Source organism: Pantherophis guttatus, chromosome 1, assembly GCF_059756535.1.
Source record: "Pantherophis guttatus breed Tessera chromosome 1, ASM5975653v1, whole genome shotgun sequence".
Classification (NCBI taxonomy): Eukaryota; Metazoa; Chordata; class Lepidosauria; order Squamata; family Colubridae; genus Pantherophis; species Pantherophis guttatus.
This window is the reverse complement of record NC_142063.1, coordinates 328,683,650-328,708,993: the sequence shown is the minus strand read 5'-3', so window position 1 is coordinate 328,708,993 and position 25,344 is coordinate 328,683,650.

Genomic DNA, 25,344 nt, shown 5'->3' with positions numbered 1-25,344 from the left:
ATTATGATAAACATGTAACAAAACAGGTTGCATTGTTTGCAATGGCCGCAAAGAAGGCCCAAAAACACTTGCTGACAAATAGTGCTCTTAATATTAGAGGGGATGTATTGAACTGATATGGATTGCTGTAATTGTATATAATCTTGCTAAAACAAATGCAAATAAATGTTTCAAATGCAAACTCCAACAGAAAAATAAATGTAAAATTGTCCTATTGACTTTTTCAGAACCAGTTGCTACTACCACTTATAAAGGATCCCAAAATATCATTGGGTCACCGTATTTTTCGGAATATAAGACACACCTTAGTTTTTGGGGAGGAAAATAAGAAAAAAGCTGATTGGCAGGTGGATCAGCCTCCTGGAATACTCTCAATCAGCTGTTCCCAGAGGTGAATTTTAGCAACAGATTCCTTGGTTGTGAGCTCTGTACCTTGCTTTATTTTTGCTTTTTTTCTGCCTCTGAAATCTCCGTTTGAGAAGCTACATTCGGAGTATAAGACGCACCCAGATTTTCACCCACTTTTTTGGGGGGGAAAAGGTACATCTTATACTCTGAAAAATACGGTATTTTTTTTTCTTCCTCCAGCATCAAGCTCAACTGAAAGATTTTAACTTTACATGGAAACATGAATCAGGATGCACACAGGGAGTGGTTTAAAAAAATCATGATGGAATCAAAGCAGTGAACATAAAATCCAAACAGAGCATGAATCACATGATCGTGGCTGTTGTCCTGACTGACCACTCTCTGCAGACCGTTCTGAACTGGATGGAGAGTTCAAAAGGCCATTTATGCTTAGCTCTAATTAAAAATCTGGTGGCGCATTAGAAAAATAAGCCAGACGGAGTGAAATCACACCAGAGGAGGGAGGGAGGGAGGGAAGAAGGGAAGGAAGGAAACATTACCTACATGATTTTAAATCCTTCTGTTCAGTAATCTTTGTCTTTGAATAAGACAATAATATCCATGTACGTACAGATAATCCTTCCTTAATGACCATTTGTTCAGAGACCATTCAAAATTACAATGGCACTGAACAAAGGAATTTACGACCTATGCCTGAAGTTACAGCTGTTGCAGCACTGCCATGGTCAAATGAATCTGGGCATTTGGCAACCCTTCACGCTGATAACGAGATGCCAAGCATTCCACAATTATCTGATTGCTGTTTGCAATCTAGCCTACCAGCTTCCCCAAAAAGTCAATGGGGAAGCCATCAGGGAAACTTGCAAACATCTGCTACCTCCTGAAAGGAATCCCTCTGCTTTCTCGAGACTAGCTGAAAAAGGTCCACTCTGCAATCCAAGCAGGATTTTAGCATGGAGTGTTTGCAGCATGGGGCGTTTCCAGCCAGCCCCCAGAAACGAGAGAACGTCCTCTTGACTCTGGAGGATGGCTGCAAACACTCGTGCGAAAATCCTGCCTGGATTTTGGGATGCACCATTTTCAACCAGCCTCTTTGAGGGTGAAAGAACTGCTTGTCAGAGGGATTCAAAGCCCTGTACCTCCCTTCAGCAGCCAGCATTTTTGCTTCATCCGCTTAATAACCCAGGAGATCTCTTAATCACTGCAACTGAGAGTGTGTGCTGGCCAGCTCACTGCAGTGAGTTTAAAGGTTTTTATTCAAACCCCCAGCAGTTCCAAGGTACGATGAGCAGATCCAGTTGCCATACTCAGCAAGACTGGAGCAACACAGGAGTTTTTGACAAGATTCAGTCCACGAAAATGCAATACAGTGGTGGGTTGCTCCCAGTTCTGTCCGCCCACCCGCCCGGACGTCATAATTGACCACCCCTGATGCAATACACAGTCCAAAGCCAATCCAAAGTCCAAACACGAAGCAAGATGCAAGGAACAGGAACAGGAAGTAAGAAACTGGACACTTTCCAGCAATTCCATCTCTTTGGGCGGGATTAAACAGGCAATGCCCCTTCACAATGAGTGAGGCTGTTTTCTCACAAGTAGCTGGCTGACCAGCGTTGCGCCTGTCTCTTCTCCACCCTGCGTGTCCTTGGATCGAGAGGAGGTGTGGACTCCACCTCCTCATCTTCACTGACTGCCAGCAGCTGATCTCAATCTTTGTTTGAAGCCTCCAGAGTCCAGGTTAACATGCTGCAGCTCCTTCAGCTTGGGCTCAGCCTGCCACCTGTCCAGAAGTTTCAGCTGTGGCTACTCGGTTGAACTGAAGCCCTCCACTCCTTGGTCCAAGTCTCTATGCGCCCCCGTACTCTGTTTCCCAGAGGTGCCAGGACCCAGCTCCTCCTCCTCCTCCTTCGAACTCATGTCCAGAGCAGAGGCCAGAGGTGTATCCATGATAGAGTGCCAGGATTATAGTAATTGAGTTAAGCTGTCACATGATGTCTGGCTTAATGACCACTTCACTCAACAACAACCTAAAGTCACTCCATGAGGGAAATGAGCAATTTCTAAATATATGTAAACAAACAAACAAACCAAACAAGGGAGGGGGACATGGTGGCTCAGTGGTTAAAGACACCGAGCTTGCCAGCTGAAAAGCTGAGAGCCTGGGTTTGAGACCCGAGTGCCACACGACAGGGTGAGCTCCTGTTACTTGCCCCAGATCCTGCCCACCCAGCAGTTCGAAAGCATATAAATGTGAGTAGATGAATAGGTACCACATGCCTTGGCCACATGACCACGGAAATATCTTCAGACAAATGCTGGCTCCTTCAGCTAAGAAACAGAGATGAGCACCCTAGAGTTGGAAATGACTGGACAGGGAAAAACCTTTACTTTAACCTAAACCAATTCAAGTTTCGAGTCTCAACTGTGGCCGTAAATCAAGGATGACATGTAAAACAACAAAGAATGTTCTTTCTGCGCCAACTCAGAAAGCTCAAACTGCCCAAGGAGCTGCTGATACAGTTCTACAGAGGAATTATTGAGTCTGTCATCTGCACCACTATAACTGTCAAGTTTGGTTCTGCAACCCTACAAGACAGACACAGACTTCAGAGGATAATTAGAACTGCAGAAAAAACAATTACTACCAATCTGCCTTCCATTGAGGACTTGTATACAGCACGAATCAAAAAGAGGGCTGTGAAAATATTTACAGATCCCTCAGCATCCTGGACATAAATTGTTTCAACTCCTGCCCTCAAAACGACGCTATAGAGCACTGCACACCAGAACAACTAGACACAAGAACAGTTTTTTTCCCGAACGCCATCACTCTGCTAAACAAATAATTCCCTCAACACTGTCAAATTAGTTACTAAGTCTGCATTACTATTAATCTTCTCATCGTTCCCACCACCCATCTCCTCCCACTTATGACTGTATCCTTGTTGCTGGTATCCTTTAGATTTATATTGACTGTTTGCCTATGACTATCATTAAGTGTTGTACCTTATGATTCTTGACGAATGCATCTTTTCTTTTATGTACACCGAGAGCATATGCACCAAGACAAATTCCTTGTGTGTCCAATCACACTTGGCCAATAAAGAATTCTATTCTATTCTATTCTATTCTATTCTATTCTATTCTATTCTATTCTATTCTATTCTATTCTATCCTATTCTATTCCCAAAATAAACAGTGCATTCTTTCCATTTATGTTTCCTTGCCCTCTCTCTTCTGCCATCCCTCTCCCAACAAATGAAGGAAGTTCTTCACCGGCAGCGAATTAGTTGAATCGGTGAATTATAGCTCTAATTGTGCTTCCACAACTGCTCTAGTATTACATTATTATGGCAGGCTTTAATTACATAGTTCACTCTGACACAGATTCCTGCTTCCTCCAAGGGCCATTCCCCTGAGAGGCATTTTGTGGAGAGATGATCAGCATGCAAGAAACTGAAGGACATTCTATTCTATTCTATTCTATTCTATTCTATTCTATTCTATTCTATTCTATTCTATTCTATTCTATTCTTTGGCTAGTTTTTTCCCTTCGGAACAGAAACAACAGAGAACAGACAGCTACACAACAGCTGTGCCCTGGAATGATGAGCTCATAGTCCAAGATATAATGATGGTTCCAAGTTGTGAAACATTACTTCAGAGTAAGGATGAGCAACCTAAGGACTGACTGAACCCAAAATGTCATGTGAGTCCCAAACCCCTTTTTTGTGGCTCCCCAGACATCTCTTTGGCTGATATTGATCCAAACTGGCTTCTCCCCTGAAGTTCTTTTTATTTCTTGGTTGGCTCTGAACTTAATTAGCTTTTTATGATCAATCAAGTCAAGAAAATATTGACATCCACTGTAGGATCAAATGGACTAAGTGACTGAAAAGATTGAAAGGAATGAAAAATTGGCAGCAAAAATACAAAGAATAGACATTTATTCAGTCCTACCCATCCTTCTTCCCTGCTGTTTTCTTATGCTTTCATCCTCCAGAATATTTTACTAGCCACTGTTTTTCATTCTTCTTCTTCAACAAGATTTTTAATCTTAATGTTTGCTTATTAGGAACAAATGAGGAACAGAGCCAACAATAAAATGGAGAAGGGCTGCTGAGTCACATCCATTCAAACATACCTGCAGACTAGAAAACTCCAATTCTGATCCAGTTCAAAAGGAGCTGGCTAGAAATTCAGAATAAAATAAATATGAAGGGCATAGACTGAGCTGGATAGGGCACGTTGAAAAAGCAGCATTCATGTTCATATTTATTTATGTATGCACAGTTTTTAGTTAAACACAGGAACCACTCAAGGGAGATAACATCTAAATTGAAAGGTAGATTATCAAAATATTTTTTAAAAAATTCTAAATCTATTAGTATAATTTAAAAGTGACTTAGACAAATCTTTGGTGTGACCACACAGAATCTTGTATCCTGTTTCTGTGCTTTCACATGGAGTTGGAGAACTGGAGAAGATGCCAATAAGGGCAAGCAAATTAGTTGAGGTTTTGGAGCAAATAAGATTGAAACTTATATGTGGAACTTCTAAGTCCATGATGGCAAACCTATGGCACACATGCCAGAGGTGGCATGCAGCACCCTCCCTTTGGGCACGCGAGCCATCGCCCCAGTTCAGCTCCCCCATGCATGCCCACGCACCTCCCCCCGGTCAGCTGGTCTTCAGGTCTCTGCTGCGCATGCGTGGGAGGCGGGACATGTGCGGGTAGACCTGCATGCACATGTACGGGGAGCGGGCACTCAGTCCAGAAAAGGTTAGCCATCACTAAGTGATTAAGGAATGTATTAACACATGATTATTAAACCTAATATTACACAGATGGCATTCCTAGGAACACCTTAAATCAAGCACTTTTTTTGTGGAACTGTGCAGTTGCCACACAAGGCTAGGTCAAGATGCTGTGGCTTTGCGATGTTCTTGAGAAGAGCTCCATGTGCTCATTCACCCACCAAATCAACATTTGACTCCTGACCTTGTACAGAGGACATCAGGTCCTGCGAAGGCTGTTAAATAGAATTGACTTTGATTGTTCAATTAGTAGGAGCTCTTCAACAGTTCAACCCTCAGCTACAAATATTTTCTGCTGTCAGCTATCCAAGATCTTGAGTCAGGATTATCATACCTGCACTGCAAACTCCTAGATGACCCTTAGATGACAACAAACTAATACCCCAAACTCTTTTTATGACCCTCTAGTAATCATCTGAATTTTTTTGCAAACTAAATCTGGTAATTCTACTTAAGCAGAAAGGACTATTTCTCAGTTTCGCTCCTTAGTGACTGAACTTGGGACTTTTATTTTACTTTGATATGAAATGCATATCTTCCATCCTCTGAGCCGTGCCATCTCCCCATGGTATGATATCAAAGAGAGCTTTTCAAGTAGCATAAATCTGGCAATAAAGAATTTCAAGGCAACCACAAAGGATCTCATCTTGGCAAAGCCCAGTGTTTTGTAATGTATCTTTCTAAAATTGTGAAACCCCACAATGCAATATAATACAACAAGAAGAACAAAATGGAAATGATTCATCTTGATTTAAGAACAATGCAGCATAACAGAAGAAATTTAGGACCGTTCTACCAGCTTCTCTTAAGGTGGCTGTTTCACTCACCTTCATAATTCCTTATTGCTTTTCTCTCATCAGCCTATTTTCTCCTCTATGATATATTGTAAACAATTTAACATAGCCTCCCGAAATTTTATGTGGCCTGTTTAACATTCACATGAAAGATTCCAAGGTAAAAGCAAAGACTGAACAAGCGGCAAAGGAGACAAAGAAAATCTTGAACTTCCTCGGACTTTACTCATCCCTTTATTTGACAAGGTATATCTGTATCATTCCTTTGACAAGCGATCTGACCATTCATGGACTATCATTAAGCCATCCTTCATACAGCTCTAAAGGAACTGTCACTTGCTCTTCTAGCATCTGTTGGTAGCTGCTAATCAGATTTTGCTGAGCACATAATATTCATCTACGAGATAAGGATGGATTGCAAGTAAGAATCTGAGGATCAGCAACAAAAAGCCTAAGGGTCAAGGAAAAGCATTATACTTCCAAAGAAATGTAGAGCTATTGAGTTGGAGAATGCTTACAGACCAGAAATTGAGAACATTTTCCAGGTCATAGCACTACTGGATCATTTTATGTGAAAACTTAAGTGGCCCCAGGCTACCCAGTTGCCAAATTCTTGCCCCAAAAGATTAGAAGAGCATTCACATGTTGGTTAAAATCTAGCAATTTCAGGAAAATTATGTGAACCTCTTGGAAGTTTTGACAAGATTTCAGCAATTTGATCCAGGATAAATGATTCTTGGGGTTCCAGCAAATGCTGAAGAGCTATGGATGGATTTTGCCAGGACAGTGATGGCTAACCTTTTCCGGGCCGAGTGACGAAGGCATGCGTGTGTGTGAATGCACACACACGCCAAACCCCCAAAATGCACATGCGTGGGCGGTGCCCTGCAATTTCCCCCGCCCCCACACATGCGGCCCCCGCACACGCCATGCCCACGCCCATGCCCATGCATGCGTGCACACACCCCTCGCACATTTCAACCCCCCATGCATGCACACGGCCCCTGCATGTGCCCTACCCCTGCACTTGTGTGGCAGAGACCCGAAGACCAGCTGGCCAGCAGAAGGCACACACGCATGCGTGGCAGAGCTGAATTGGATGACAGCTCGCAGAGAGAGCGCTGCATGCCACCTCTGGCACGCGTGCCATAGGTTCACCATCACAGTGCTAGGGTGTCCACGGATAATCAAAATGTAAGTGTGTGTGCACATATAAAAAGGGGAAGGGTTTCGGTTGCAATGCAGTGTACACTATCTTGCTGATTTTGACACCCACACGCATGGATAGCCTGTTGTTGCTGTAGCTCTGGAAATCAACTTCCTGTTCCATCTGAGAAGCTCAGTGCTAAAACATTCAGGCTCTTTGGCCTCTGTTTGAAAATATTCAGATGTTGCTTCCTCTGGCTAAATTCCCAAACTGCTTCTATCATCAAGAAATTTTCCTCAGTCTACCCTTGTATAATTTAAGTCCTTTGGGATAGGAAAGGTAAATAAGAAAGAACTTATCTTTTGTTAGAGTTTGCAGCAATCCAACCAGCACACAAGTAAAGAATTCAGCAGGATTCATTTATATAAGAAACTTCTTTATATACAATTCCATACACCAGAAGCCAGAACTAGAACTCAGAATCCAGAAGTACAGAATCAATAATCACAGAAGCTATATAATACAGAGGCACCCAGGGCCATCCTAGTACTTTTTAGTGTTTAAAGTAGAGAGACAGACTGATCCCAATATTGTCCAGTAGTTGCTGCCCAGCATGAGTCTGACCATAGTTGAAACTCATGTTCTGAGTACCGAAAAGGAGAACAGTATGTAGTATTCAACTCTGTGACTGTCAAGCCGTATGAAGACTCTAGGCTGACTCTAGAGTTAAGAGAAGAAATGCTGTCAGGCATTCAGACTTATCCTTAGAATCAGAAGAGTCTGCAGTTATGGTACCCCAACTAAGCAATTGTTCATCACTGCAAAGTGGGAGTTGGTGACAATGGAGTTACAACAGGGGTGGGTTCTACATTTTTTTACTACTGGTTCTGTGGGCGAGGCTTATTTTGTGGGCGTGGCTTGATGGTCATGTGACAAACAATTCTTTAGGATTTAGCAGAGGTACTGGTCTACCAGGCTTTTAACTGCTTGCAGAGCCGTACCGGTCTACCCATTTGTTTTTGGAGCGCACTGGTCTACCACCACACTGCCTTTTACCGCTGATCAGCTGTAGGGCGGCCCTTTGAAATGCCACGGGAAGAGTTTAAACAGTTTTTTGCTGCTCTGCCACCACCGAGAGCATCGGAAACCACTTTCAGGCAGCTTGGTCTCAATTGCCACTCTACCACCACCGAGTGGTTTACAAGGAGCGGATTGGTTCTAGCCAATCAGTTGGGAGGCTTCTTGGCTTCTCAATTTAAAGCTAAGGTGTCTTGTTTTTTTTTTCTCTTCTTTGTCAAGTGAGCCCAGATTTTTTCCTTCTAGCCAATCAGCTGGGACTCGGAAGTTGCGAATAGATTGGGGGTGGGGCCAGGCAGAGGTGGTATTTACCGGTTCTCCGAACTACTCAAAATTTCCACTACCGGTTCACAAAAATCTGGGAGAACCGGTAGCAACCCACCACTGAGTTACAACAATAAATCAGCCACTGTGTTCTGTGGCCATCCCCTGACTTATTCTATGAGCAACTTCCAAAAAAAAGTTTCCCAGCTCTCTTAGAAAAGTGGATGGAGGATCTTGGAAAGGTAGACTGGATGGAAGAACTTCCTAAGAATTGTCACCTTTCAGTGGAACAAGCATTTCCTTTCAGTTTTCTTTCATTCTACCCTGGAGGAGAAAGGATCCCATCCCTGGTGAGCAACTTTGGGATTGTTAAAGGCTGCATTTGTTTTCAGGAAAGCCGCGGGAAAGCTGGGAAAATGATGGACTTTATTATCTGGAAATAAAGACTCCAATTTTCCATAGGCTGCCTTTTCTCTCTCACTTGGAGAAGATGTTTTTGCAGGTCTGGTCATACTCACACACACACAGACACACACAGACACACACAGACACACACAGCATACCTAATCACTTAGCACCATTGTGCCTTCTTCCTGGCTCATCTCCATCCATCTTGTAATTGAATTGTGTGACATCAGTAACCCAAAAGCTATCTAGCAGGTCAAATTGAGATAAATGCTTCTATTCTAAGCCTCAGCAAGGGCCTGTTGGAGAGAGAGAAAGAGATGCTTTGCCAAAAAAAAAAAAAAGCATAATGACATTGATAATAGTATTAATTTAATAGTAATATGTTTAAAATCAGCCAGCACAGTACAAAAATTAGATGTCATATAAAAATTGCCATCAAGATTACTATCTGATATTAAAGACGCGGCACAGCTGGAGAGAGAATGCCAGTGAAAGGTTGGCAAATACCAGACTTAAAATGTGGTAAAATATGCAGAACCACAATGCAACGTAGCACAGAATAAGATTCAGTTCAAAAGCAAACTGAGTCACCTACTAGGTCACATACTGCATATTATCTATATTTTCTGAGTTGCCTTTTGGCTCAAAGCACCGTTTAAAACTTTCAAAGAAAGAAGCCTATTTTAGATTTGGAAAGACTATATGTTGCAATATTTTTAGGATCAGACTCAATAATAGTAGTAATAGTTAAAGGTTTAAATAAACTTCCTTTTATTTACAATAGGCATTCTATATTCACTGAATATTCACAGATAGAAGCAAGGAAAAGGGTGAAGGTGGCTCCTTATATATACAGTGGGTGGAGCTATATGAGGGAGTGGTGAAATATGAATACATTAAGAATAGAAGGATAAGTTAACCCCTGATATCCCATTCATATACTATTTACACATTATAGAATAAGGCATTTACATCTGACAAATCCCCCTCTAAATGCCGATTCGTTATACAACACCAATTACATTCAGATTCAGGACAATACAAGACATACAATTTAGAAGTTAAATATTTGTGCTGTTTAGAAGGTAAAGGCTTTGTCAATATGTCAGCTAATTGTTCTGAAGTATCACAATGCACTGCTTTAATAAATCCATCCTGAGATAATTGTCTCACATGTTTAAATTTTATATCTATATGCCTGGACCTTTGTCCAATGGCATCGGATCTAGATATTTCAATGGCTGCTTTATTGTCTTCATGCATAACAAAAGGCAAAGCAGGTTTTTTCCAAACATCTGAAATTAAATCATTAAACCATACAAGGTTATTTGCAGCTTTGGATAAACAAACATATTCCGCTTCTGTCGTTGAAGTGGCTACTAGTTCTTGTTTACCAGTGTACCAGTAAACTGGACAGTCATTTAAGAAAAAAATATAACCAGATGTACTTTTTCTGCATGATGTGTCACCAGCCCAGTCCGCATCTGCGTAACATGCAAGCTTTGGTTCTTTATTATCACTAGGTTCTAATACTAAGCAAAAATCTAGTGTACATTTCAGATATCTTAAAATCCTTTTAACAGCTTCCCAGTGATACATTGTTGGTTTGCTGACGTGTCTGGATAATAAATTGAGTGGTAAGGCGATATCTGGTCTAGTCCAATTAGATATATAAAGAAGTGAACCTATGATTGATCTATAAAATGTGTTATCTTTGAATTCAGGAGAAGATTCATCAGTATTTCTAAGAAAATCAGTTTGCATAGGAGTATCACAAGGTTTGGCATTGTTTAAATTGCATTTATTTAAAAGTTCTATAATCTTATCTCTCTGAGTAAGTTTGAATCCCTTTCTAGTCTTATTAATTTGGACACCAAGATATTTGTTCACTTTACCTAGAGATTTCAACGAGAAATGTTCATTTAACTTATTTACAAAAGTTTCTCTTCTCTCTTTGTGTTTTCCTATATACAAAATGTCATCTACATAAATCAATACAAATTCAGTGTAATCATCACCCTTTTTGACAAAGAAACAGTTATCAGCAGTGGTAGCATTGAAATCCATGGTCTTAAGTACTTTTACTAAACAATCATACCATCTTTTACCTGATTGTTTTAATCCGTATAAACTTTTGTTTAACAGCCAAATTTCATTTTTGTTGGTGTACTGACTGTGAGGTGCTCTTACATATATTTCCTTATCTAGTTTCGCGTGTAGATACGCAGTCTGTATGTCATATTGAAATACATCAAGGTTGAGTGCTGATGCTACCACTAGAGCTGTTTTGACACTCTCAGTTCTTACTGTGGGGGAATACGTTTCAGTATAGTCCTCCGGATATTTCTGTGCATAACCTTGTGCAACTAATCTAGCTTTGTATAGAGTATTGCCTCCTTCTAAGTTCTTAATTTTATATATCCACCTGGTACCAATAATTGTTTTATCTTTAGGTGCAATTGCAGGTGTAAATACATTTAATCCTTGTAAACTTTCCATCTCTTTCTTCATAGCAAGTTCCCATTTTTCTTTTTCTTCATGAGGAAGTTTTAACACTTCCTCATATGTATTAGGTGTTATCGGTTCACCATCCATATGCATTATGTAATCTCTGTATTTATTTGGTGTTTGATTTCTGTTGTTCCTAATGGCTCTTTCAGGTTTGCTATTGTTATCATGCAAATATCTTGCTTCCTTTTTTGTTAGTGTGTCTGTCTTTATTTTGTGTTGGCTATTTGTCCAAGTTTTGGTTTTGCTTTTATATTTGTTGATATTTTGCTTTTCTATGGTCCCTTCCTCATGAGATTTTGTATCTTTGCATTTATTTGGAAATATTTCATTAAGATGTAATTTAGACCAGTTGGCCTGTTCATGGAACACAGCTGTTCTGGAAACTATAAATTTGTTATTATTATCAATGAATCTGTACCCTTTAGTACCGGTTTTAGTACGTTTTCTCCCTTCCTTCTCAACTGTTTAGGTATGTGTACATCTGCAGTGACTCCAAATATGTGCATGTGTGCTAATTTTGGTTTCCTATTATACATTACTTCATATGGTGTCTTATTTACAATACTGGACCAGGTTCTATTTTGTGTGTAATTTGAATAATGTAAGGCTTCTGACCAAAATTGTTTGCTTAAGCCAGCATCCTCCAATGTGCACCTAATCATGGTTTGTAAAGTGGAATTTTTCCTCTCTACAATCCCGTTCTGGAACGCAGAAAATGGACTGGACGTGTAATGTAGCATTCCTCTATCCTTTAACCATTGGGAGAATTCTTTGGACATGAATTCACATCCCCTATCTGTCATAATTTGTTTTATTCTGATATTGTGTTGTGTTTCTATGCGTTTGTAAAATTCCTTAAATTTTTGAAAGGTTTCATCTTTGTGTTTTAATGTGTAAACAAACCCATAGCGGCTATAATCGTCTACTATTGTCAGGAAGTAACGTTTTCTATAAGTGATTGATGGGGTTAATGGGCCAACTAGATCCATGTGTACTAAGTCAAAAATTTTGTTAGTTGTTCTAGTAGATTTTCTTGGTCTGGGACTAGTTTTTAGTTTTGTAGATTTACATACTGAGCATTCCAAATAGTTTTCACAATTTTTTATTTTGACACCTTCTGCGTGTTCAATCATTTTTTGCACTACAGGAAAAGTGGCATGTCCTAACTTCCTATGTAAGATGTGAGCACACTCATCATGAATTGGCTTACCTATTTTTGGTTTTTTTTCTTTGTGTGCATCTGCATGATCATGAGATATTTTACATTCATCATTGTCACTGTTGCTAATATTTTCATCATCTGCTTCAATACAATCTTCTATATTTGAATCAATGTTATGCAACCATTCTTCCTTTGTTATCAGATAAGGTAGGCCTCCTTTAATCATCACAGTGCCTACATTTATTTTATTCTTCTCCAAAGTCGCTTTTCCCTTTGAGAAAACTATATTAATGTCAGAGTTTCTACTTAGTTTTATGGCACTTAGTATGTTATGAGGTATTTCAGGTATTAATAATACCCCCTCTATTTTTCCTAGACCAGGCAAGGTTACGTTCCCTCTGCCTAATACTTGAACCTTTTCTTGGTTAGCTACCTTTATTACAAATTTATCTTCTGTAAATGAAGACAATATATTTTTGTTATTAGTGGTGTGATTAGTTGCTCCAGAATCAATAAGCCAATTGTTGTTCTCATTTTGTTGTATTTTAGCGTTGTCTTGTTTATTTAGTCCATTCAGTGAACCAGATTTTCTATCCTTTGAATTTTCTCTGCCCCCTCTATTTTCTCTGTAATTTGGTGGGCTTCTATATCTATGTCTATCTATGGAAGACTGTCTATAATTGTATTTGTTCCTATATTCTGACCTATGTCTTTCCTTTGAAATTTTGGGACAATCTCTTCTATTGTGTTCCCTGGATCCACAATTGTGACATTTAAGTGTTTCATTATATTTGTCTTGGAAAGCTACTTTCCTAAAAGGTTTGTGCTCTGTGTGATTGCTAGTACGATTTTTTCTTGAATTGTCTTCTGCTATCAATTTGTTGGATAGACTTTCTATGGATAAATATCCTAGATTGATAGTGTCTAAATGTGACATAAAACTATCCCATGATGAATCAAGTGAATTGATAATAACACTTTTCATTGTTTGGTCTGAAATCACCTCCCCCCTCAAATGCAGTTCAGCTCTTATTTTGTTTAAAGATATCAAATGCTCACTTATAGAAACCCCTGGTTTCACCCTAGATGAAAAGAAATCCTTAGACATTCTTGTGGTGGTGGCTACACTGTCGCTGTGAAACAAATTAAACATGCATTGAATAATTTCTGAAACAGTTAGGTTTGGTTTGATGCTATGATACATTGCAGGAGACACACTAGATATTATTAAGAAAAATGCCCTATGGTGTAAACAATCTATTTTTAAAGTCCAAGGTCTTTTTGGGGGACTAGTGATAAAAAATAGTAAATTTTCTTTCATAAATATAACCTGGAGCTGTTGATACCATTCTTGCAAATTAATGCCATCAACCCTTAGTTTTGGGAAATCGCTGGGTAAGTTTCCCACATTATTTTGTCCATTACTTACAACCTGAGGTAGTCCGTGGTCTCGCAAGTGTAGAAAATTGCAAAACGGCATGGGGATGCTCGCAACGAGTCTGCGCGGTTCTCTCGCCAGTTCATGACTTCCCGGACCGTCTGCATAGTTTCGCGCATGCGCGTTGTTCATTTCTTCTTCGGCGGCGTCGTGGAAGGTTCTCTCCATTGCGGCTCGTTCGCTCCGCTCCTCTTCAGACGAGTCGGTCTCTGGTTCGGCCTTGGGAGTTCTGACGACGGCGGCTGCTCTTCTTTTTTGGGGGGGGGGGCGTTGGCACTTGCTTCGGTCTGTGGTGTAGGACGAAATCGACAAGGCTCTCTGGGTTCGGGCGTCGTCGCTCTCGAAGTCAGGATGGGAGCGGGCAGGTCTTGAGGTGTCGGCTTGCTCGCTCGCTTCTTCGGTGGCTCTTTGGTAATTTTTAGTTTTGGCCCAAATGCAGCAAAAAGCGTTTTCATTGCTGACTTTACTTGGGATCTTGTTGGGTCATCTTCACTTTCTGTTTCTGATTCTTCCGATGAGTTTGAATCCTCTTTTTCATTTTCGTTGTCTGATAACGTTTTTCGCGTCAGAAATTTTGAACTGAGCATTTTGATTGGCTCTGCTTCGCTCATCTCGGAGGTCTGTTGAAACCAAGATGGCTGCCATTCAAAATTTCGCGCCGGAGCACATTTTTTCTTCTTCGTAATGACTTTCTCTGCAGTCGTATTACTCACTATTTTTGTGTCTTTAGATTTCTCATTAGTGATGTTTTTCTCTCTCGCTGCTCCGCTGTTCTTTAGCATTTCTTGGAGGTTCGCGATGAGGCTTTCATCATTCTTCTGGCTTTTTAATAGTTTTAATATCTCTGACCTGAGTTCGTTATTCTCTATTTCGATTTCTTCCTGGTCATCATTTTCATCTCTTATTTCTTCGTCTTCAGTGATGTATTCTTCGGATTCTCTCGAAATTGCGTTTGTGGATTCGTTGATTATTTCTTGTTCTGTTTCTATTTCTTTGCTGTAGGCCCTGGTGTTGGGCCTATCTTTCTTAGACATTTTTAAGTTTTTATTGAGTCAATTAACCATCCTCTGCTACCAGCTTGTTGCAATATTTTTAGGATCAGACTCAATAATAGTAGTAATAGTTAAAGGTTTAAATAAACTTCCTTTTATTTACAATAGGCATTCTATATTCACTGAATATTCACAGATAGAAGCAAGGAAAAGGGTGAAGGTGGCTCCTTATATATACAGTGGGTGGAGCTATATGAGGGAGTGGTGAAATATGAATACATTAAGAATAGAAGGATATGTTAACCCCTGATATCCCATTCATATACTATTTACACATTATAGAATAAGGCATTTACATCTGACACTATATTTTAGAAATATTTTATTTTAGAAAAGGAAAACCATAAACAATCCCAGGGGTGGGCTAGCCCACTGTTTCTCAACCTTGGCAACTTGAAGATAGATATCAATCAGGGCAGGGGTGACATCTAAAATTACTACCTGTTCTGTGAGCATGGCTTGGTGGGAGGAGGGATAATGTGACTGGGTGGGCGTGGCCAACTTTTTTTTTTTTTTTACTTTTAAAAGCATTTTTTCTACAACCTTAAGAGGTTGCAGAAAAAAATGCTTTTAGAAGCCTCTGACAATCCCAGCTGAGACACACGATCATCAGAGGCTTTTTTTTTTACTTTTAAAAGCATTTTTTTGGCCGAAGAGGTTGTAGAAAAAATGCTTTTAAAAGTTAAAAAACACAGCCTCTGATGATCATGTGGCTCAGCTGGGCATGGTGGGGCGGTGCAGGGATTTTTGCTACCGGTTCTCCGAACCACCATCGCTACCGGATCAGGCGAACTGCCATCGCTACCAGATCAGGCGATCCGGTCCAAACCGGGAGCATTTCACCCCTGAATCAGGGGTGAAATGCTCCCGGTTCGGCCCGGTTTGGCCAAACTGGTAGCGATGGCGGCCGGTGGTTCGGACAACCGGTAACGATGGTGGCGTGAGGCTCCTCCCACCCGCCCGGTCATCATTACCTGTTTTTTACCCTCTGTGCATGGTGGGGAATGGAAGAATTTATAGTCCTTGCAGACAGCTGGTCATTTGCATTCTTTTAGCAAGTCATTAAGGTCACCTGGAGGTTTATCTATGTCATCAGGGTCACCTGAGTGGTGCAAATGGGTGTGGAGCCTTCTTGGAACTGTTGAAAGGACTGTGCTGTAGATTGGAGATAGATGATGTTGAATCCCTCCCCCTCTGTTGAGAGAGGGCTGTTCAGTTTTGACATAGATGGCCCCTTTGACTCCACTTTCAAATCCTTTCATTCCCCATCATCCAGGCAGAGCTGAAGAAGCTTCTTGGATGAGAAGCGAAGCATCTTCAAAGAAAAACCAGAAAGTCCAGTTGCCTCTTGAAAAAAACACCTTTGGGACAAGCATGACCTGGATGTCTGAGAATCTCCGTAGACATTTTCCTAAAAGGGTTTCTTCTACTTTTTCTTTCTTTCTGTCTAGTTTGGAAAGTGCCATTACAGCTACAGGCCTCAGGGGATGGTAGTGCAGAATTTGAGAAAGTATGCATAAGATTGCTTGCGTTTAAAACCCTTCAGATTTCATAACTGGGACACTTTGCTGAATTCCATTTATCTGGGCATGGCATTTTTTTCCCCCTGGATTTTTTAAAATAAGACCACAAAGGCTTTTTTCTTCTTCTACATACTTATTTCTTCTGATTAAAACAGGCCTAATTCATTTGGCCCTTGTGGAACTTTAAAAAAGGATATTCAGTTCCATCTGGAACATGGAAAACAACCAAGTTAGATCATAATCATATCATAAGTTTATTTGTTAAGCATATATAAGATAACAGCAGGGGTGAAAAGCTCCCGGTTTGGACCGGATCACCCGATCCGGTAGCGATGGCAGCGGGTGGTTCGGAGAACCGGTAGCAAAAATCCCTCCCCCCCACCCATGCCCAGCCGAGCCGCATGATCATCAGAGGCTTTTTTTTTTACTTTTAAAAGCATTTTTTCTACAACCTCTTCAGCCAAAAAAATGCTTTTAAAAGTTAAAGAAAAAAGCCTCTGATGATCACGCAGCTCAACTTGGATCGTCAGAGACTTTTAAAAGCATTTTCTCTACAACCTCTTCGGCCAAAAAAATGCTTTTAAAAGTAAAAAAAAGGCTCTGATGATCATGCGGCTCAGCTGGGATTGTCAGAGGCTTTTAAAAGCATTTTTTTTCTGCAATCTCTTAAGGTTGTAGAAAAAATGCTTTTAAAAGAAAAAAAAAAAGTTGGCCATGCCTAACTCAGTACTGGTGTCATTTACTGGCAGCATTTTAAGTTTTCAGTGTGCAGAGCATGAGATCAGCTGCTCAATCTCATTCCTTCCATGTCTTTAAAAACCAAGAGTTACAAGTAGTCCTTGACTTACAACAGTTCAATTAGTGACTGTTCAAAGTTACAACAACACTGAACAAAGGGACTTTTTTCGTTTTTCACGCTTAAAACCGTTACAGCATCCCCATGGACACATGATCAAAATTCAGACGCTTGGCAACCGGTTCATATTTATGACAGTTGCAGTGTCCCGGGGTCATGTGGTCCGCTTTTGCGACCATCTGACAAGCAAAGTCAACGGGGAAGCCAGAGTCCGTTAACAACCATGTTACTAACTTCACAATTGCAATGATTCACTTAACAGTGGCGGTAAGGAAAGTTCGTAAAATGGGGCAAAACCTCACTTAACAATGGTTTCACTTAGCAACATATACTTAGAGCTCAGTTTTGGTCCTAAGTCAAGGACTGCCTGTATTCTGTGTGGCATAGAAAATACAATGGAAAAGTTTATTTGCATTGAGAAAAATCATTCTCTGCTTCTTGGCAGCTTTTGAATCTCCAGGGTGTTGCTTCATCAAGGACAGCCAATGCAGTTCCTATCCTACCTGCTTATTTTATGGCTTCTTCCCTTTGTGTTGTTAAAGGCCATTTTTCCTTTGTTTACCTGTATAAAAGAGCCTGAATCGTCCTGTAGTGCTAGAGAGCTGTCAGCTGAGCTTCTATAGCAAACAACCAAAGAGCTTTTGACAGAATGAAAAGCCAGGCTGGGATACAATGAAGTGACACTTAATACATTTAAATATAAAGTGCTGCAGGCTGGGAAGATGGCCTGGGAAGAGGTACGTGCTGCCAGCCTGTGTCTTTGTTTAAACATGAGACAAATTCAGCAAGGAAGCCTCATGTCTCTGCAGCTATTAACCAATGCATTTCCAAAAGAAAGGAAACGTTTCGCTCCCAAATAGAGGACAGGCCTAAAATTGCAGTTTTGTTTTCAGATGCTACTTTATATATATGCAGAAATGCAAGCATGGAAAAGGTGATTAGCATTTAAACCAGGGGTGAAATCAGGGGTGAAATGCTCTCGGTTCGGACCGGATCACCCGATCCGGTAGCGATGGTGGTGGGTGGTTCGGAGAACCGGTAGCAGAAATCCCTGCCCTCCCCCATGCCCAGCTGAGCTGCGCGATCATCAGAGGCTTTTTTTTTTTACTTTTAAAAGCATTTTTTCTACAAATGCTTTTAAGAGTTAAAAAAAAAGCCTCTGATGATTGTGCGGCTCAGTTGGGACAGTCAGAGCCTTTTAAAAGCATTTTTTCTATAAAAAAAATGTTGGCCACGCCCACCCAGTCACATTACCCCTCCACCAAACCATGCCCACAGAACCAGTAGTAACAAATTTTACCGGTTACTACTGGTTACTACCGGTTCCCGGTTCAGAGCGGTTCGGCCGAACCTGTAGCGATGGCGGTTGGTGGTTTGGAGAACCGGTAGTGATGGCGGTGCGAGGTTCTGCCCACCCGCCCCATCATTGTTACTTCCTGGTTTTAACCACGAAGTAACCTGTTTTTTTACCCTCTGTACATGTGCAGAGGGTCCAAGCGCACGCACAGCATGTACACTTCCGAACCGGTTAGAAAGGTAAGTAGATTTCACCCCTGATTTAAACTGAAAGACAATTGATTATGCTGTAGCAGGGAAGACTTAGTAGGGGCTTAGGCAGGGGTGGGATTCTACTAATTTGGACTGGTTCGGGTGAACCGGTAGCTCCGATGATCAGCTGGAAGTGAACCAGTTTGCTCCGACCTGCCCGCCCCTGTGCTTTACTTACCTTTATTTCCTTTGTTTGAAACCCAGCTGATCGGCACAGCAGAGCGGATTGCCATGCCTTAGCTGTTTTACGCACTGGGGCTGCAGTAGATGGTAAGTTTTAGAGCTGAATTCAAAGGCACCGTGTGCGCTCAGAGAACCGGTTGTTACACCGATTGAATCCCACCACTGCGCCTAGGTCAGCTTGGATTTCTGGGAACTGTAGTCCCTGTAAATTTGGAGTTGAGGGGGGTTGCTTAGAGTCTTAAGCAAAGAAATAAAAAAAGGCCTCCCCTGTCTTTTTCTGAGATGCAAAAAAATTGAATCCAGGAGATCAAGGGAAAGACTTGTTTTGCCACTAGGGCCCTTCCCCTTAATATTTATGGAAGCCTCACTTTATATTACCTTTTTTATTTTATCTATTTCATTTAATTTAGTAGAGCTACCCTTTCAAGCATACGTAGGACAGCTTACAAAATCAAAATTGGACTATCTATCCATCTTTATTCTTTTTTAATAAGTGTAGGAAATTAGCACCCACCTCCTCCTAGGAAAATGAAATATTCTAGGAAATATTTAAAAAGCAGAATATTATATTTCCCTGGATGAGAAATGGAGAAACATGTTTTTAGGCAGGAAGCAGACTCACTTTTAATAGCCCCGACCATCCTCAATAGCCCACAGCAGATGTCCACACTTAAGAGATAAAGAGATAGCTAGGTCTATTCATAGGCAAATGCCCTCACCCAAGATCCAACAAAGATAGGATTAGCCCTCTACCCAACTAGCAACAGAACTCACCACATGGCACCTGGGAAGATTGCATCATCCAGCAAGGCTCAACCAAACTTGGGACTCAGGACAGCCTATAGAGTTGCCCCTCCATGGCCCCATGAGAGTCTGACAACCAATCAGAATACAAGCTCAAATTCAAAGCCCAACAGAAGGTATAAAACCAAGGCACTCTCAGCATCTCGGCCCTTTTTTTCTGCCCAGGAACTCAAGCCATGTGATCCTGTTCATCAATAAACCTTCTTTCCAAGCAACTTCCATGAATCCAGTGTCTTTTTCCCCACTTGGAACTGAACTCAGAAGGATATTTCTTCCAACATAAGTTTACTTAAAAAGGAAAGAAAGAGAAAAAAGAGAAAAAGCCCACAGAGAGGAAGGGGTCAAGCTATTTTTCAAGGCACTTAATATGTATCTGTATCTAAATGAAGATACATAGAAATTACAAAATACAGATAACAGAACAGAATAACAAAGTTGGAGGTTTTTTTACTGTTTTTAAGCAATATTTTACAACCTATTCGGCCGAATAGGTTGTAAAAAAATGCTTTTAAAAGGTAAAAAAAAAGGCTCTGACAATCACAGCTGTGGCGTGCAATCGTCAGAGCCTTTTTTTTTTACTTTTAAAAGCAGGAAGTAATGACACCTGGGCAGGTGGGGGGAGCCTCACACCGCCATTGCTACCTGTTCTCCGAACCACCTGCCACAATTGCTACTGGATCGCCTGATCCGGTCCGAACCGGGAGCATTTCACCCCTGTTATATACCATTTCAGAAAACCGCTGTCCAATCTCTTCTTAAAAATCACCAGTGTTGGAGCACCCACAATCTCTAGAGCAGTGGTGGGTTGCCCCCAGTTCGGACCGGTTCACAAGAACCGGTAGTAAAACCGGCTGGAGGCCCCGCCCACCACCCCGTCATCATCAGTGATCTACGCATGCGCAGAAGCAAGGCGCGCACACGATCCCATTGCAAACTGGTGGTAAAGGTAAGTAGAATCCACCCCTGCTCTGGAGTCAAGTCGTTCAACTGATGAATTGTTCTATCAGGAAATTTCTCCTTAGATAATACATGGGAAAGTTTGCAAAGAAATATAATAAAAATAAAAGAAAGTGCAAATCATTCCACTGGATGGAGTATCTCATTTTAACATTATAAAACCACTTGGATTAAAAATAAATAAATCTAGATTAAAATAAGATCCAACCTAGAAACTAAGAAGAAATTTCCGGACAATGAGAACAATTTATCAATGCAACAGCTTGCCTCCCAGAGATGTAGGTGCTCCATTTTTTAAAGTTTAAGGCACCCATTTGTCCAGGAGGTTGGACTAGAAGACCTCCAAGGTCCTTTCAAACCCTACAATTCTATGATTTCTAAATATAAACAAGAGTTTCATGACAATTTAACAGCACTAGGTTGCAAAATGCTAGGACAGGGGTCAGCAACCTGCAGCTCTGGAGCCACATGCAGCCCTTTGGGCCCTCTGCTGTGGCTCCCTGTCGGGTGATCCCACCCCTGGCTGGTCCCGCCCCTGGCCTCACTCTACCCTCCCAGTCACTCCTCGCCTGGCCTGAGAAGATAAGGGCGATGTCGGGGGATGGAGAAGCGGCCGGGGCAGAGACAGAGAGATACAGAGAGAGGGGGGAGGGAGGGAGGGAGGGGAAAGAGAGAGATGTCAAAGGGTTTTGTGGTTCCCAGGGTTTTTTAACAACTGGTTCTCTGCCCTAATGACTGGCTGGATAGGCATGGCTAGGTGGGTTCATATGTCTGGTGGAACTGAGTGACATCGATTTGGCCACGCCCACCCAGGTTTTGTGGCTCCCGATGTTTTCTTTTCTGTGGGAAACGGGTCCAAATGGCTCTTTGAGTACTTAAGGTTGCAGACCCCTGTGCTAGGATAACAGTTCCTACCATCTCCTCAACTGTGCTTGATTGGAAAGACCAGTTTCCACCTGGAATCTGTCACAGACCACATGCCTGAAACGAGATCTCCCTGAAGGTCTATATTGCTCCCACTTGAGTGATTGGTCTTCAGTCAGCCATCTCTTCTTTCCTTTGATATATGCTAACTTTTACTTTATTATAAGTTGTCACTGATGTGTCAAGCAGTCTTGAAACTGGGACATTAAATTAAAGATTAAAGGTCACTGCCCTCGGCCACATTTTCTTCCATTTGCTGAGAACCCACACTAACCACTTGCTGCTTGTGTTGTAACCCAGACTATTTTCAGCCGTATAACAAGGGCAGGCCATGTTATGTTTTGTGTCTTCTTCCTACTTCAGTCCTACATCGGGTTTTTGATGTGCAAATCCACTTGCCATTTGCGTAGGCAAGATAGGCAGATACCAGGAACGGGTCGCCCTGCAGAAAAGACAGCAACCTAAATTAAGAACATGGTTTTGAAAGCTAAACTAGGTGTTGGAAGTGGCCCTGTCAAAATAACAACATTGCAAAAATCTGCAATTATTGCTAGATATCAATTACTTAGTTAAGAATATACATTCATCTAATACAGTATTTTCCAACCTTGGGAATTGTAGCAAAAATGAAACAGGTTTTAATATGTGCCAAAGCAACATTGCAGCCCATCTCGTGCCAAGAACAATGTTTGTAGTGAGTGCTAAAAAAGACAGATTGTCTCTTTGGAAGCCCATCTCTGATGATCCCAGTGGTGTTTTTGAACTTTAAACAACTTTAAAATGTGTAGACTTCAATGCCACAATTCCCCAGACCAGAATGGGACAACTCACTGCAGCACAAATCGCTGTGGGACAATTCAACAATTCAATTTAATTATTTAAAATAATGTAAAAATTATTTTAATTTTTGTATATTCACATTTCATTTTGTCTCTCCTTTGGCATCCTTTCTTTAATGATTCTATTCTACCATTTCTTCGATATTAGTGCAACTGAGTTGGCCATGGCGAGAACGCCTCGCACGGTGAGCTTCATTCATCTTCTCCCATTTTTTTCCTTGTAATCTGAGCCAACTCTTTAATTCTTCCTTGACCACTGCTGTGATAGGCCCGGGAAATTATTATTCTCAATTCCCTGGGTCTCCATGGTGACTGCAGAAACTTCCATCTCTTTTGCCTATAATTCATCAGCAGATATTTTTTATAGTCTTTGCCGATTCGTCTCCCTCTTTGCTTACTTTAAGGAGCAACCTTGCTCAGGCTGATAGTATTTGAGTAGTGAGTGAGGGCCACATTCTAAAAGAAATTAGAAAGTTGAATTTAAGACATTAATTATAGACTAAAGCTTAATTAAAATTGTCTTTAACGTACAGTGTTAGCTGACAAACTAATCAATCCCCTGTCTGCATATACACAATTAAAAGGGCTTGAAAATTACATTCAAGTCTTGGTGGTCTATAAAAACTAGGTCTATAAAAGAGCAAAGTCTATAAAAACCTATATTTATATCCTATAATTATAATTTAGGATATAATACTGCCATTTTCTTTTTAATTATGGTAACAGCATCTCAAGGGCCAGGTATTCTTCAATTTTCCCATAATATCCAGTTGAGTAGAAGGAATCCTGGAGGGCCTAGAAACCATATTCTGATCTTTTCTGCTTAGAATGCATCTTAGATATCTTGAGTTGCCAATACAGGTAGCCCTCAACTTACAACCACAATTGAGTCCAATACTTCTGTTTGCTAAGTGAGACAGTTGAACTGAATTTTGCCCGATTTTATGATCTTTCTTGCCACATTGGTTAAGTGAATCACTGTGTTTGTTAAGTTAATAGCATAGTTGTTAGGTGAATCTGGCTTCCCCATCGACTTTGCTCATCAGAAGATCACAAAAGGTGATCACATGATCCCAGGACACTGCAGCTGTCATAAATATGAGTCAGTTGCCAAGCATCTGACATACGGCATTCTTGAATGGTATGGGAGCAGCTCTGTAGCAGACAAAAAAACTCTACAGAGAATCATTAAAACTGCCCAGAATATCATCGGACTCCAGCTACCAACCCTGGACAACATCTTCGTATCCTGTTGTTTGAGAAAGTTGCATAACATTCTCAGAGACTCTTCCCCTCCTGTTTACAATCTTATTGGACTGTTGCCCTCTGGCAGAAGATACAGAACAATTAAAACTCGAACCACACGTTTTCTGAATAGTTTTTATCCCAGAGCTATAATTGCACTCAACAATGAATTAAAGGGCCACCATCAGTGAGCTGTTGGACAGCATTACTTGGTCTGTTGTGTGGATGTTTGGGTGGTTTAGGGGTGGGGAATTTGTGGTGGGTGGGAGTGTGTTTGGGGATTGTTATGTGTGTTGGACCTGGTCTTTGAGTGTTAAGTGAATTTCATTGTATGGGTATACTGTGTATACATGTACAATGACAATAGTTATTATTATTATTTGATCAAGAGACCATGGGACGCTGCAATGGTTGTAAGTGTAAAAAACAGTAAGTCACTTTTTTCAGTGCTGTTGTAACGTTGAACTGTAAATGAACTGTTGTAAGGTGAGGAGTACCTGTATAGTAGGATCCAAATGGAATAATGGGCTCAAGACAAAATTTATTTATTTATTTATTTTACTTATTTATTAGATTTGTTGGCTGCCCATCTCACCTCATTTGTTCTTGTGATATAGAAAAAAATAGAGAAGAAATCAGTATTGTGGAAGGGAGTCAACATTAAAGAAGAGTTTGATTGTTACCAACTTGTGCAGTATCCAAGCGGCAGAGTTTCTTAGAATCCTTACATACTAGAACAATCTTTTCCCACTTGATTCTCCTCAAATTCTTGTAGATTCTGAGTTCTTGGCCAGTATGACCTGCTCATCTGTTTATATTAGTAACAGTCCTGACAGCATAAAAGACTTCCTTTCACCTTGAGTTCTGCCTTATCTCCTTGCTTCTTTCTGAATAACAATATGCAGAAAGTTCTTCTCATCCTATTCTCCCCATTTGTTTCATCGTTTTCAGGGTTTTTTTCTGAGTCTCAGAGAGATTTACCCTTGTCAGCCAAGGTGGCTGTGATCAATGGGAGCTGAGCATCTTTTGACTCTCTGTGCATAATGAGGAAAGGCTGACAATCCATTTCCTGCATTTCCAACAAAAAGGACACAATAGAATAGAGTAGAGTAGAGTAGAGTAGAGTAGAGTAGAATAGAATAGAATAGAATAGAATAGAATAGAATAGAATAGAATAGAATAGAATAGAATAGAATAGAATAGAATAGAATAGAATAGAAGTTGGAAGGAACCTTGGAGGTCTTCTAGTCCAACCCTCTGCTTAGGTTATCCAATCTCTTCTTAAAAACGTCCAGTGTTGGAGCATTTACAACTTCTGGAGGCAAGTTGTTCCACTGATTAATTGTTCTGTCAGGAAATTTCTCCTTAGTTCTAAGTTGCTTCTCTCTTTGATTAGTTTCCACCCATTGTTCCTTGTCCTACCCT